Here is a 12,228-nt window from a genome sequence, read left to right as displayed (position 1 = left end):
TGAAGGGAAAATTGCATAATATATATTCAAATGAGCAGCCTGTAGGAAATCATGTAATCTCATTGGAACTAATATAAAATGGGTTGCAGCAGTCTTTTCAAGATTTTCACGATCCAATACCTGATGTGTTGGATGATGTCTGCAGTCAAGGTCCTTCTCCATTAGCTACTGTGAGCTTGAAACAAGTATTGATACAAACTTGATCTGGTAGCTGGTTTCTTTGTCATTTTCAACAGGAGTCTCATCACAAAGCCTAGATGAAAGTTTGCATTTATGGTATGAGGAGAAGAACAGTAATCCATTGGATGAGCTAAGTCGTAGTGCACATGAATTTCAAGATCCTTATGCAGTATTTTTGGAGTCAGACAGAGCATCCATAGTATTCAATCTGGGAAATTTTGGATCTGCTTACAAGTTTTCATGGGAGTTCCCTTTTAGTGGTTCTCTCTTGTTGTTCATAAGAAAGCACTTGTGGAGAATGCAAACAATAGCCAGAATGCTTACTTGGCTGCATTGGTTGTTTCATTTCACTTGATCAGGTGATGAATGGAACAGTTAGATTAGGCTAAGCTCCATTGTGAGCATATTTTCCAGTTTGTTAGTTGTGTTTTAGTCAAGATAGTTTTAGAGTCAGTTTGTGTCATAAAGATGTAATTTTTCAGTCATGCATTTCAGTTTGAGTTTTTGACCCCATGCCCAACGGATAAGGCACTGGTCTGCATTCCAGAGATCTATGGTTCTTGGCACCTCCCAGGAGATACCATCCCCATTGGAGCCAATTTTACTGTTGGTATCTTCATCCCTCCATCAGTGATCAAATTTCTCTTTTTGCATGCATATTAGGTGTCTCATCTAATCATCTACATTCCATTAGGTCATGGATTAACTAATGGTAGTGGTTCTTTGTCAATTTCCCTCATTCCTATCATCTACGGGCATATTGTCACATGTACAGATCATTTTCTGTCTTTTTATTTAATTCCATTTGCAAAAGTCATTTTAGGGTTTTCAGGTCTCATTAGGTCTAGGGTTTGCCACCATGGTCTTCAAAAGCTCAATAAGAGGTCAGCAGCCACATGAAGATGTCTAAAAAGTTCATAAAATCAGAAATTTCACTAATGATTTGCTTCATCACGGGTTTTTACCTCAAAACAGAGCTTTGAGGTGAAAACATAGTTTTTCTATTTCATGTACAAATTTTATGTAATTTTATTGTTTTCATATGTAATAAAGCTTCAACTACAGCCCTTGGTCACCTTTCCAACTCCAGCACTCTAGCCACTGCAAGAAAGAAAAAACATCAAAGCATCAGTTCATCAAATGATAAAAGAAAAAAAGCCAAACTGCAAAAAACGAAGTTTTTAAAGCAAAATGAAAAGGAACTTTAGAAAAATGGGTTTATAAATGAAAAATTAAGGTCAAGATGGATATAAAGTTTTCCTTTGGGTTTGAAAACTTCATTTTGTGCAAAAGAGAGAGCAAGAGGGAGAAAATCACATTTTGAGGAGAAAGAGTGAAATTTGCAGCAAAATTTCAAATTGTCACTGGTGCGACACACCTGGGCACTGGCGCAATGCACCTACCTGACGCTACACACCGGGTGTAGCTTTTACAAAGGAAATTGAACGGGCGCTATGCATAGAAAGTGTGCTATGCACCCAGGCATTAGCACGACACATCTGTTGGCTCAGCTCCAAAGCGCATTGCATTGATTTTACAAGCCTCCAAATTTCCAAATAACCTCTCAACAATTAAGTACACCCTCCCATCTGGCCTAGCAAGAGATTTTTTCATCCATGGTGGTGATTTGAATGTTGAAAAATGAAACCCTAGATGCTCTCAAAGTTGTCTTGCCAAGCTTGTCTAGAGTTTTGTTGTTTCTGCTGTTTTCACTCCCTTGTGATTATTTTCCTATATCCTGTTAACACCCAGGTTGTTCCCTATGACTCCCAAGGGAATACGGCCGGGGTAACCACTAACCAATCTTTTGATCACCGTTTCTAGCCAAACTGTGATCAGAGAGGGCTCTCTCTTTATGATTTGTATCTGTTATGATAGTGTTTTAGGCTAGGTATTATGCACAGGTTTTGTTTATGTTTTGGTTGAAGATTTTCTTTCAGGTCTTGTGATATAATGTTCAAAGAGTCAAATATCATTGGGCAATGGAGTCTATGGCTGTAGGTGTCTAGAAACCTTGAGGTGAATTGGTGAAACTTACAGGGCCATTTGGATATTTCATACAACAAAATTTTTGATTTGTAACACAAACAGGTGAAAAAACCAGTGAAAGCAATTAAGAATTTTCACTAAAGTATTCAAGTATTTCCACCAAACTAGGTATGAGAAATGGATAGATGTCTCAGGAGCAAACTTGAATCCCTGGGAATGTCTATCACTGTAAAAGATATAGTTTTAAAGTGCAGCAATTAAGAATTACACTTCGTTCACTGTATCTGAAGAAAACATGCATAATAGCTCAGATTGAGTTCAGGGTAATCAGTGATTAAATCCTGGAACTATTCTTCTACTTTGCTATTAAGTGTAAAACATTTAAACAACAAAAGAGAACAAAAGACTCGAAAACATGTAACACAGAGATTTAAGAAAGACTTATTGTTTTATGAAACACTCTGGAATCCTGCAACATTCACCATTCATCACAATGCATCAAGGTACGCCAAGCTTCGGAAATTCCATTCACCCTTTGTATTATTTCTCTGAGAATTTTACAGCAAATGAGATGCCCAAAATGAAAATAACAACAACCCCTTAAGCTTCAGTGAGGGGCGAATATATACATACGATTTTACAAAAATATCTGAGTTCTAAGTTATCTCAGACTTAATGTTCTCACCAACTTTTGAGATATTATTATCAGAAATTTATTACAGCATTGAATACAAAATAAAGGCGTCTTGATGTTCTGTCGGAAGATATTTTAGCCTTTGGGAGCTGCTAAGTCGGTTGGGATACTTTGATCAAATGCTGGAGAACCCGACTTTATGGCTCGTTCGCTGTATTTTGGGTCTGCCACCTGTGATTGTGATTGCTACTGTGGTGAGTAAATAGCCATGCTGAGTTGGCTCAGCATCTGTCTTTTCCTCGTGGAGTTATCCACCAAAATTCTGCCTGTGCATGACTGTTCATAAACTGGAGAAAATTAACGCTACAGGTTCTGGCCTGATAAGATTATCTGTGTCAAATTCCTCCATACTTCCTGTGTGGGCAATTGGTGATTTATGATTGCCCCCATAGTCTCATCTGCTTCTGTATACTTAAAGAAATTTGGTGGTGTATCAAACAGGTGATCAATTTCATTCATGATAAAAAACAGGTTATCCACCCTATCATACAAATTCTGCCCTGATGCTGGCCCTGTTTCTGCTGAGGTACTGGGCTGTTTTGCAATTTGTGCTGCAGCATGGGCATCAACCCTTTTGATGTAATTTTCCAGGGTAAGCAGTCTTCCTACACTGCTTAATATGCTGGGGAGGCCTCTGTTCTGTAATGCCAGGAATCTGTCCAGGAATTTGTTGATTTCAGTCTGCATGTCCTGTGTTCTCCTCTCCAGTGTTCCAACTAGGCTTCTTAGTGTCAGGACTCTTTTAACTACTGAGATTGTTTCAGTCCTGTTAGTAATTCCCATGGTGGCCAGCTGAGAGCTTGTCTTGTTATTTAAAATATTGATCATTCTGCTGGCAGCATCTGGCATGTGGCCAAGGCTTGCTCTTGCTCTGTGTATTTCCTTGTTTGCCTTTGTGATGAGTACTATTTGCTCATCCATAGTCTCAATATACTGCCATTGATTGGTGATGGATCGACCAATGTTGCCCCAGAGGACTGCTTTTAATTCTGCTGTTACTTTTTCTAGTGCAAGCTCCTTTTCTAGTTCAGCTATTCTCTTTTTTAGAGCTTTTATTTCTCTTTCCTTTGCTGCCTCATTCTGCTTGCTCTTATCAAATCTTTCATTCACCTTAGTCAAAGACCTTTTGACTTCATCAAGCTCTTTCATTTGGGATTCAAGAACTCGGATCTCAGCTTGCAGCTTCTGCATATCCAGGCTAGGAGTCTGCTCTGTTGTTGGCATAGTTGTTGCTGTAGATGGTGCTGTAGTTCCTGTCTGCTGAGGAGGAAGAGTAGTTGTTGGAGGAGCTTCTTCAAGATTGATTACTTCCGGAGGGGGCTGGGAAGTTTGGCCCTCTTCTCTCTGTTTCAATGCTGTCTGTAATGCTGCCTTTGCAGCTTCTGATTGTCCTAGCTGGTCTTGAATCCGAACCAGCTCCTTGTATAAGGATATCATCAAATCCGTAGCATCCTTTTCTAGCCTTTGCTGAGCAACTTCATCTGTTTGAGGATGGATGGTGGCTGGGAGCTTGATTTTCCTTCTTAAGGCAACCATGTCTTGATCCCTTATCTTCAACAGTTCTTGGATACCTTTAACATCTTTAGGATCATGTCCTATTTCTATAATTACCTCCTCCAAGGACTTGATTCTGTTGTCCTTGGCTTGTGATGATGCTCTCTCCAATTCCAGCTGAGAGGCTGTATTATCAAGGCTGCTCTTCAATTTGTAGTTTTCCAATGTTTCATCTGCCAAGGAGGCATACACCATTTCACCAGTTTGTTTATGCAGTTCGATTTTATCCATAGGGTGTATATCTTTGGCCAGAACCTCCATGTTGGTCCTTAGGTAATCCGAGGTAGATTGGGGATGCAGAGTTGTGGGCATGAAGTGACTCATGATCATTTTGCCTTCACTTACATCAAAGGCAGACATGAGTCTTTGCTGATTGGTGGGAGCCAGGTTCAGCAAATGATTGTACAGCTGTACTTTAATAGGATCACTCCTCCTTTTAATGTCGATAAACTGCTGTTTGATGCTTACCTGTCCTTCTTTGTGCTGGCTGGAGGAGCTGACCTCCCCTCCCATAGCTCTATCATGTTCATGCTGGAATGAACTGGCTGATACTTCTCGGCTGGGTGGGCCCATGTCCGATACTTGTCTTATTGCCTCATCATCTTCTGGGAAGTCATTCAACCTTTGCCTTTTCTCTCCCTGATCGATGGATGAAGTTAGAGGAGTTTCTCTATCTCTTTTCCTGGTTAAGTCCTCCTTTTGTGGGGTTTGGAGGACCGAGGCATCAAAAGTAGTTTCTGCCCTAGGAGGCACTATATTCTGAGCCTGTTGCTCAGTGGAACTAGGAGTGTCAATCACCCTTTCTTGCTGCAAGGGTTGCTGTTCCTTAAGTGGCACTTCTTCTTGCTGCTGCCCTTGTTCCTGCTGTTCCATCTCTTCTTGCTGTTGTAGCAATGTCTCCACTTGTTCTTCTGTCAATGGAGGTGGCTGTTCCACCTGCTTTCCTTTATCTTTGCTTGCTGTCTGCGGTGCCTTCTCGGCAGTTTGCTGCTGTGTTGTTGATGATGTAGTAGCTGCTCCAAGCTGTTTTCGGTATGAATGAGGAACCTGTCCACAATTTTCCAAGTCAGCTTGCTTTTGTATATTTCTAGCTTCTCTTTCTAGAAGCTCTTCAGCAGTTATTTCTTCTTCTAAGGTACCCTCTTCCCAGCGTAAGGCATTGGCATACTGTTCAATCTCAGGTTGTCTCTTGTGTGCATAACCACCCAATTTGTATTTTATCCTCCTGAGGGAGACAGAATGATTGGGGTCATAGGGTATCCATTCAAAACTAGTTTGCAGTCTGAGGCCTTCCAGGATAGTGTTTGCCTCTTTCCATCCCTCCTCTTTTCTGTTATATAGGAAAGGACCCAGCTGGCTCCTCACCTTTAGCTGTGACTTCTTGTTCTTGCTCTGAAAATGCAGGTAGTCTGAGTTGCCAAACTGTCTGAAATATTCCAAGGCAAAAAGCCTCATGGGGACATACCTTGGCAATCTAAAAGGTGTCAACTCACAGCCATATATTCTGATGACTGTGTGGTTTTGGTAGAAGTACCAATTACCAATGCTGTAGGACTTATTCAAATGGAGAATTCTCCTCATATCATCAGTTAGTCTAGGAGGAGGAGTACCCTGCAGTACTGTCATGGCTGGATAAATAAATAAGTCAATGAACTCATTGTATGTGTAAGGTGACACAGATATATAGTGAAAGACAGAGGTCCAGAACACCACTGATCTTGGATTTCCTTGGGCATTGAGTTGCTTCAAAGGAAAAGAGAAGGTAGCTGGTTGATAAAACAAGAAGAGGTGGTATATGTATGAGGTATACCTGAATAGTCTTTCTCTCTTTAAGTTCATAAACTGGTCATGGATTTTATCTGCAATGTATGTAGCATAATCATAATGCACAGCTGGGGGCTTACCAGGAGAGAATAGAGACAGCATTGCTATTATGGTTTCATCCACATCCTCCATTCCTTTGAATCCTAGGGCATAGCTGATCAAATCCACTAACATCCTGCCCAATTCATTCAAGTACTAATATCCAATAGGAGGAGTTCTGACAGATTCAGAGCCTGGTTTTACAAACAGCTGATTGATTTTAATAAGTTGGTCGCTTGACAGCTTGCTCCCTTTCTTTATCAAATTCTGCATATTGAGGGGGGTCAATTGCTTGGCAGTATGGAAGTGCAGCATCTCATTAATACTCTCTGAGGTGATCTGGAACAAAACTAAGCCTGAGGGGCTAATGACAGCTCTTCGGCTTGGGTCATAGCATTCCTGGCAGCTGTATATCAACTCTGGCATAGGATTTACCTGGGGGAGGTTGTAGATTGGCAGGTTTGAGTCCCAAATCCCCAAGATGTCTGCTCCACTCAGGTGCTGGGCTTTCAACTCATTCAGCATCTGGATATTATACTTGGAGCCCATAAGAAACCAGTCCAGCATGTGGTAATCCATATCCCCCAGGGCTTTCCACTCCAATTCCTGGTGAGGGGCATTGAGGAGCTTGATGTTGAGAGCAATGGGAGTCTCCATGATCTTCTTCAAAGTTCAACAATTGTAGGTGGATGGTTTAATGGAAGCAACACAGAATAGAAGTGATTTTCTGTAAAAACAGTTTGTATCTCAGATACCAGAGGAGGAATTTACACAACAGCAGTTGAAATACTGTTTGTTTCAGGAGCAGGGCTTCTCTATGGTCTCACTATGTCCTCTTTTAGCGGGTGAATTGAGTTTAACAAGAAATTTGCCGGGAATACGCAGTGAATGTTGTTTTTGAGCGAAATTACAGGTATTAAGGCTCGGCTGGTGTTTTTGGACTTCACAGTTGCAAATGTGGACGTGCAGAGGGAAATGGCCGGTGAAATTATGAATTTTATCTTTTCTCTAGCCCTCTGAGTAATTTTATTTTCAATTGCAGGCGTATGGAGGATAGAAAACGAAAAATACCTGGTAATTTACGAACAGAGGTCGTGTACGCGTGCAAGGTTGATGCTGTGGAGGTCGCCTTGGTCAACTGAGCAGGTTGGCAGAGTTTTGGGACGTAAACGGTCATGCAGAGAAAACAGTAGAGAAACGCGCAAAAATGGGAAAAATAGGCGTTTTTTGGCTTAATATGGGCTTTTTTATGATTTTGGCGCTTTTTAGTGATGACGTCAGCATGACGTCATTGGCGGGTCAAGGTCAAGTGACGTCAGCTGACGTCATCGGGTGACGTGGCGGTAAGCTATTGGTCCATGGGGGCGATGAGGTGGCAGCCATGTCATCAGCGAGGTGGACCAATCAACAGAAAAAGGATAAACAGAAATGACGTGGCGATATGACATAGGGGGGCAGCTGGCGGTCAGGACCGTAGCGGTTACGGTTAAGGCTTAGCCGCTACGGTCTCTCGGGGCGGTCTGGGTACGGCGCTGAAAGTGTCAGGCCCGGCTCCGAGAGTCCTTATTGCGTGACGCGTGGCCTGCCCGTGACGTGACGCAACGTCACTTTCTCGGGCGGTAAAGGACCACCATGGGGGCCGCTCCGATATTGCTGTGGATCGTCGGATCCTCGGGACCTGATCCGACGGCGGGCGGAGCAACAACGTGCTCGGAGTATATGCGCGAGCGGAAAACTTTGGGTTGTGGGTTTTTTGATGGTTTTTCAATGTTTTCCATTAAAACAAACTGCGTGCTAACCTTTTGGAAATGTGCCAGAGGCGGGTTTTTTAGACTTTGGGTAATTTTGCAAGGATTTAAGGGTAAAAGAGGGTTTATAAGGGTTTTTTCAATGCAAATGGTGGTTTGAGGAGCAAGTTGGCTTGTAGCAAGGGGGAATGGGACGTGATAGGTTCACCAAGGTGACCAGAGGTCACTTTGGTTCCTTTTGAAGAACATATGGCTATAATGCCAAGGGGAGGAGTCTTTATAGAATTTGGGGCTTTATACACCATAGTGTTAATATTATTAGGGGAAGGGTAAGATAGGGGAGCTATATAGTAGAATTAGAGGTTAATATGAATGAAAGGGGCAAATGAGGGGATCTTACAGAGTTTATCTGAAATTGATTTAGTTTTGAGAGTAGATCAAAATGAAAAGATCTTAGACAAGAAATGTGGCCTTTGTATGAACAAGAACCACCATAAAACCATGAACTTTCTCCATGAATCTCAGCTGAAAAGGGAATGTTAATAATGGAGTGAAGGGGGAAAGGGAGGTTAGTCATGCTCCTTGCTGCAATTTGATGGAATTAACCACTTTGTCCATTGATAGATTTTGCCTTAGCAAAACACCTTTTGACATATGTGCAATGGTGAAAATGCCCTTTCTGCAACCACAACTACTTACCCAGCTATTTTCCTAGCATTTTTTGTTTCTCCATTGGAGGGTGCACTTGGACTTGCAAACCCTTACTTGCCTTTTCTTTTCTTTGGCTTTTTCTTTATTCTTTTCTATCTACTTCTACCCTTATCTCTTCCAAGGTCCCAGATTAGGCTGTTGGGATCCTTTTCTTCTCTACCTAAACTAGTTGTCTGCCAAGATTAAGCAGTTTGGACAGACTCCTTTCTCTATTCTACAACAGAAAATTTAAACATGGCATGATCCAGATTAGACTTTTGGACCATCCATCAAAATTTGAAATAAGGTCATCAATATTTGAAACACTTTACACACCTCTTGTTCTCTAGGAAATATGGGATCTTTGTGATATCAAAGCAGAGCATATTTGGACTTTCCTTGGCCAATCATGAAATATGAAACCTATTAGTATAGGTATCCAACATATCCCACCCCCCTGCACTAAGTTTCCCTAAATCCCTTCCTTTTTCCCTTTCCCATTGACACTCACCTTATTCCCTATGACCAAACCCTAAGCCCTATACATAATTCCTACCATTCTCAAAACCCTAATTCCCATTTCCCAAACCCTATCATTCCCTAAAACTCTATTGCCATCATAAAAACCCTCATTCATAGTCCTACTATTAGTCAATCCTTTTATCCCCAAAAGAAAAATAGAAGTCTCCCTATATTTGAGAAAATCTCATAATCATCATTCTTCACTCCACATTTGCAAGTATGGAAACAGATTCGGCATATGAGAGGGATGATGAAATTGCCAATGATTCTTACCAAGAGGCTCATGCACCAAGAAAGCCACATAAAGGAGGAAAACACATATAGGAGGAGCCCACCACTCTCACAGAGTTACTAGCTTGCCCTCTTGCTATAACATGTTTTAAACATCAGTCTTGTTACCAGTTTTGTGAGATGGTGGAGAGGGTGAAATATCACCATGAGCTTGCTAGGTTATTTGTTCTTCGTCTTCACAATGGCTAGGTGAACCTAGCTAGTGTTTCTTTCATTTTGACACCTGCAACTATTGCAGCATCAACGGGCATTCCTAATGTAGGAGAACAGTGGAATAAGGGATAGCATGTGGGTAGAGAGCATTATGAGCCTTATATCAAGGCTAGTTATCAAAGGAAAATCACTAGGGTCTTTCCTTTTAGATACGTACAAGACACTTATGCTCCACTCATGAAACTCATTATCAAGTATTTCAACTATGAAGCGAGGTTTTCTCATTTGTATACTTACCATGTTAGATTGCTGATGCATTTCACTAGAGTGAGGATGATGAACCTCCCCTATTTCATATACAGAAATACTGATAAGATGGCTACATATGTGCAAAGGAAACCTCTTCCTGAGCAGTTCAATAGCATTTATCATTTTTCATTGATTAAGATTGTTGTTTTGCATCAGCTAAGCTTGTTGAATATTTCATTGGATACCTTCATTTCACATGAGGTTTTCAAAAGCCCTTAGGTTACCCCATCAGTGCTACAAGAGGAAGGAGGGAATTCAAATCAGCCAGACGGTCATGAGACTGAAACAACAAGTGTGCCAGTGTTTATCACTTATGAAAAAGGCACAATGATACTATTTACAGTTGCTAAACGAGTATCATCTCCACCAGGGGTGGAAGGGGTCTCCTTTCCTTCATCAAACCATAGGCAAATGTTATCTTCACCTGGGGTGAAAGGGGCCTTTCCTTCTTCTTCAGTAGTATAGGTACAGGATAAAGGAAAGCAGCCTTTGCATGATGAAGGGCCTTCTCAAGGTCAAGAGAGATATTTTGTTTTGATTCAGGAATAGGGCATTGATTTGGGCTCCCAAAACTCAAGACTCAAGGAGCTCATCAAAGAGAAAGGAGCTCACATCCATGACTTATCACTTGACCTTGAGAAGGCTAAGTGGATTATCAACTTCCTTGGGAAATAAAACAAGCAGCTTACCGACAAACAAGAAATCCTAGAGCTGCAGATCATCAAAGAAAACCAGCAAAAGTCCAAGAGGGCAAAGGGCAAGTTGACATCCATTGAAAAAAAGACAATGTCTAGGCATATTTGTTGGAGAAGGTGAATATGCCCTTGGAGAAGGTGCTTGAGAAAGCTAAAAAGGAGAAGAAAATGTTGTGCCACATGGCTTATCACTATTTGGCCCGGAACAAAATTTGTAAGACAAGGATAAGAAGCCTAAAAGCCAAGTTAAAGAGAGCTTTGAGGAGTAAGAAAGAGCAAGATAAGCTCAATATCTTGGCTGAAGTTTCATTGGCCCAGAATAGCACCTAACATAGATCACTCATGCCAAATTTCAAGAAATTTGGTGAATTTTTTGGCATTTTTGAATTTTTTAGGCAAAAAACAGGTTTTTCCGGCAGGTGTGTAGTGCCACCGGCGCTATGCTTTTCATGGGGACCTCCATTTGAAGACAAAATTTCTTTTTTGTATTCATCATGAAAAATTATGCTTGATCATTAATGGCTGTGAAATTTTGACAAGTTTTGGACCTCCAAAAGGGCTAAAAACGCCCTAAAAATGCCCTTTCTGCCACTTTTTGGCCACACAAGAAGCAATCTTGGAAGATTGCATTTTTGGAGGGGCAAATGAACTCCACATCAAAAAATTCAAGTTGTTCCAGAAGGTAGAGTCACCGGGATTTCCAATGAGCTATCCTACTCCTAATTTGGACTTCGGGAAGCCTTCCAAAAGGGGCTTGGAAAATGTGTTATGTACAGAAAAAATGGCGCTACGCATAGGATGAAAAATTGCCAATTTTGCCTGTTTGCTCAGAATTTCGCCTGGTTTTCTTCTAGTTTGACTTTTTCTCTCTCATGATCAAATTGATGATGTAATATGATGTAATATGATTTAAATTGATGAAATATGATGTAAAAATGATGAAAATTGACTTAAGGAGGTAGATACATTAGTTGTAGGTGGTTTTGAGCTGTAATGAATTGGTTTCCTAAGTTTTAGAGGCAATTTGTTCCACTGCCTACTTTTGTGTTCCTAGTTTAGATATGGTTGAAACAACCCCTTTTCTCATGCATTCAACCCCTGATGGATATTACAGGTGGTTTGTATGTCTATATCATGTGTTTTTCCAGTCGTTTGTAAAGGTTGGAATCTTGTGGATGCTTTGAGCACTATTGTACATCACTTCTGTAGTTTGGCAAGGAAATAGACCGGGGTTTTGCAAAATTTTGTGGGATTATTTTGGCAAGGTGAATTAGTATTGTTTTCTCATCTGTGATTCAATTTATCATATGTTTATGTGTGCCATTATCTCTCTTTTTCTCTGCATAACTAAATGGATCAAGTGTAAAGGTAGAATTCATTGATGTTTCAGTGCTCTGCCTTGGGGTTTATTTAGTTTTACATGTTTTCTACTGTTTGAAAAGGACTCATGACACTTACATGGCCTCTCCAACTACTCACTAGTCTTTAGACTCATCATTACACCTAATTTGAAGTACTAAAACACTTTCCTACCTTGCCC

The sequence above is a fragment of the Pinus tabuliformis genome, chromosome 6, assembly GCF_031772625.1.
Source record: "Pinus tabuliformis cultivar Carrire ecotype Pingquan chromosome 6, CPIR1, whole genome shotgun sequence".
NCBI lineage: Eukaryota > Viridiplantae > Streptophyta > Pinopsida > Pinales > Pinaceae > Pinus > Pinus tabuliformis.
Note: the sequence above shows the minus strand (reverse complement) of the source record.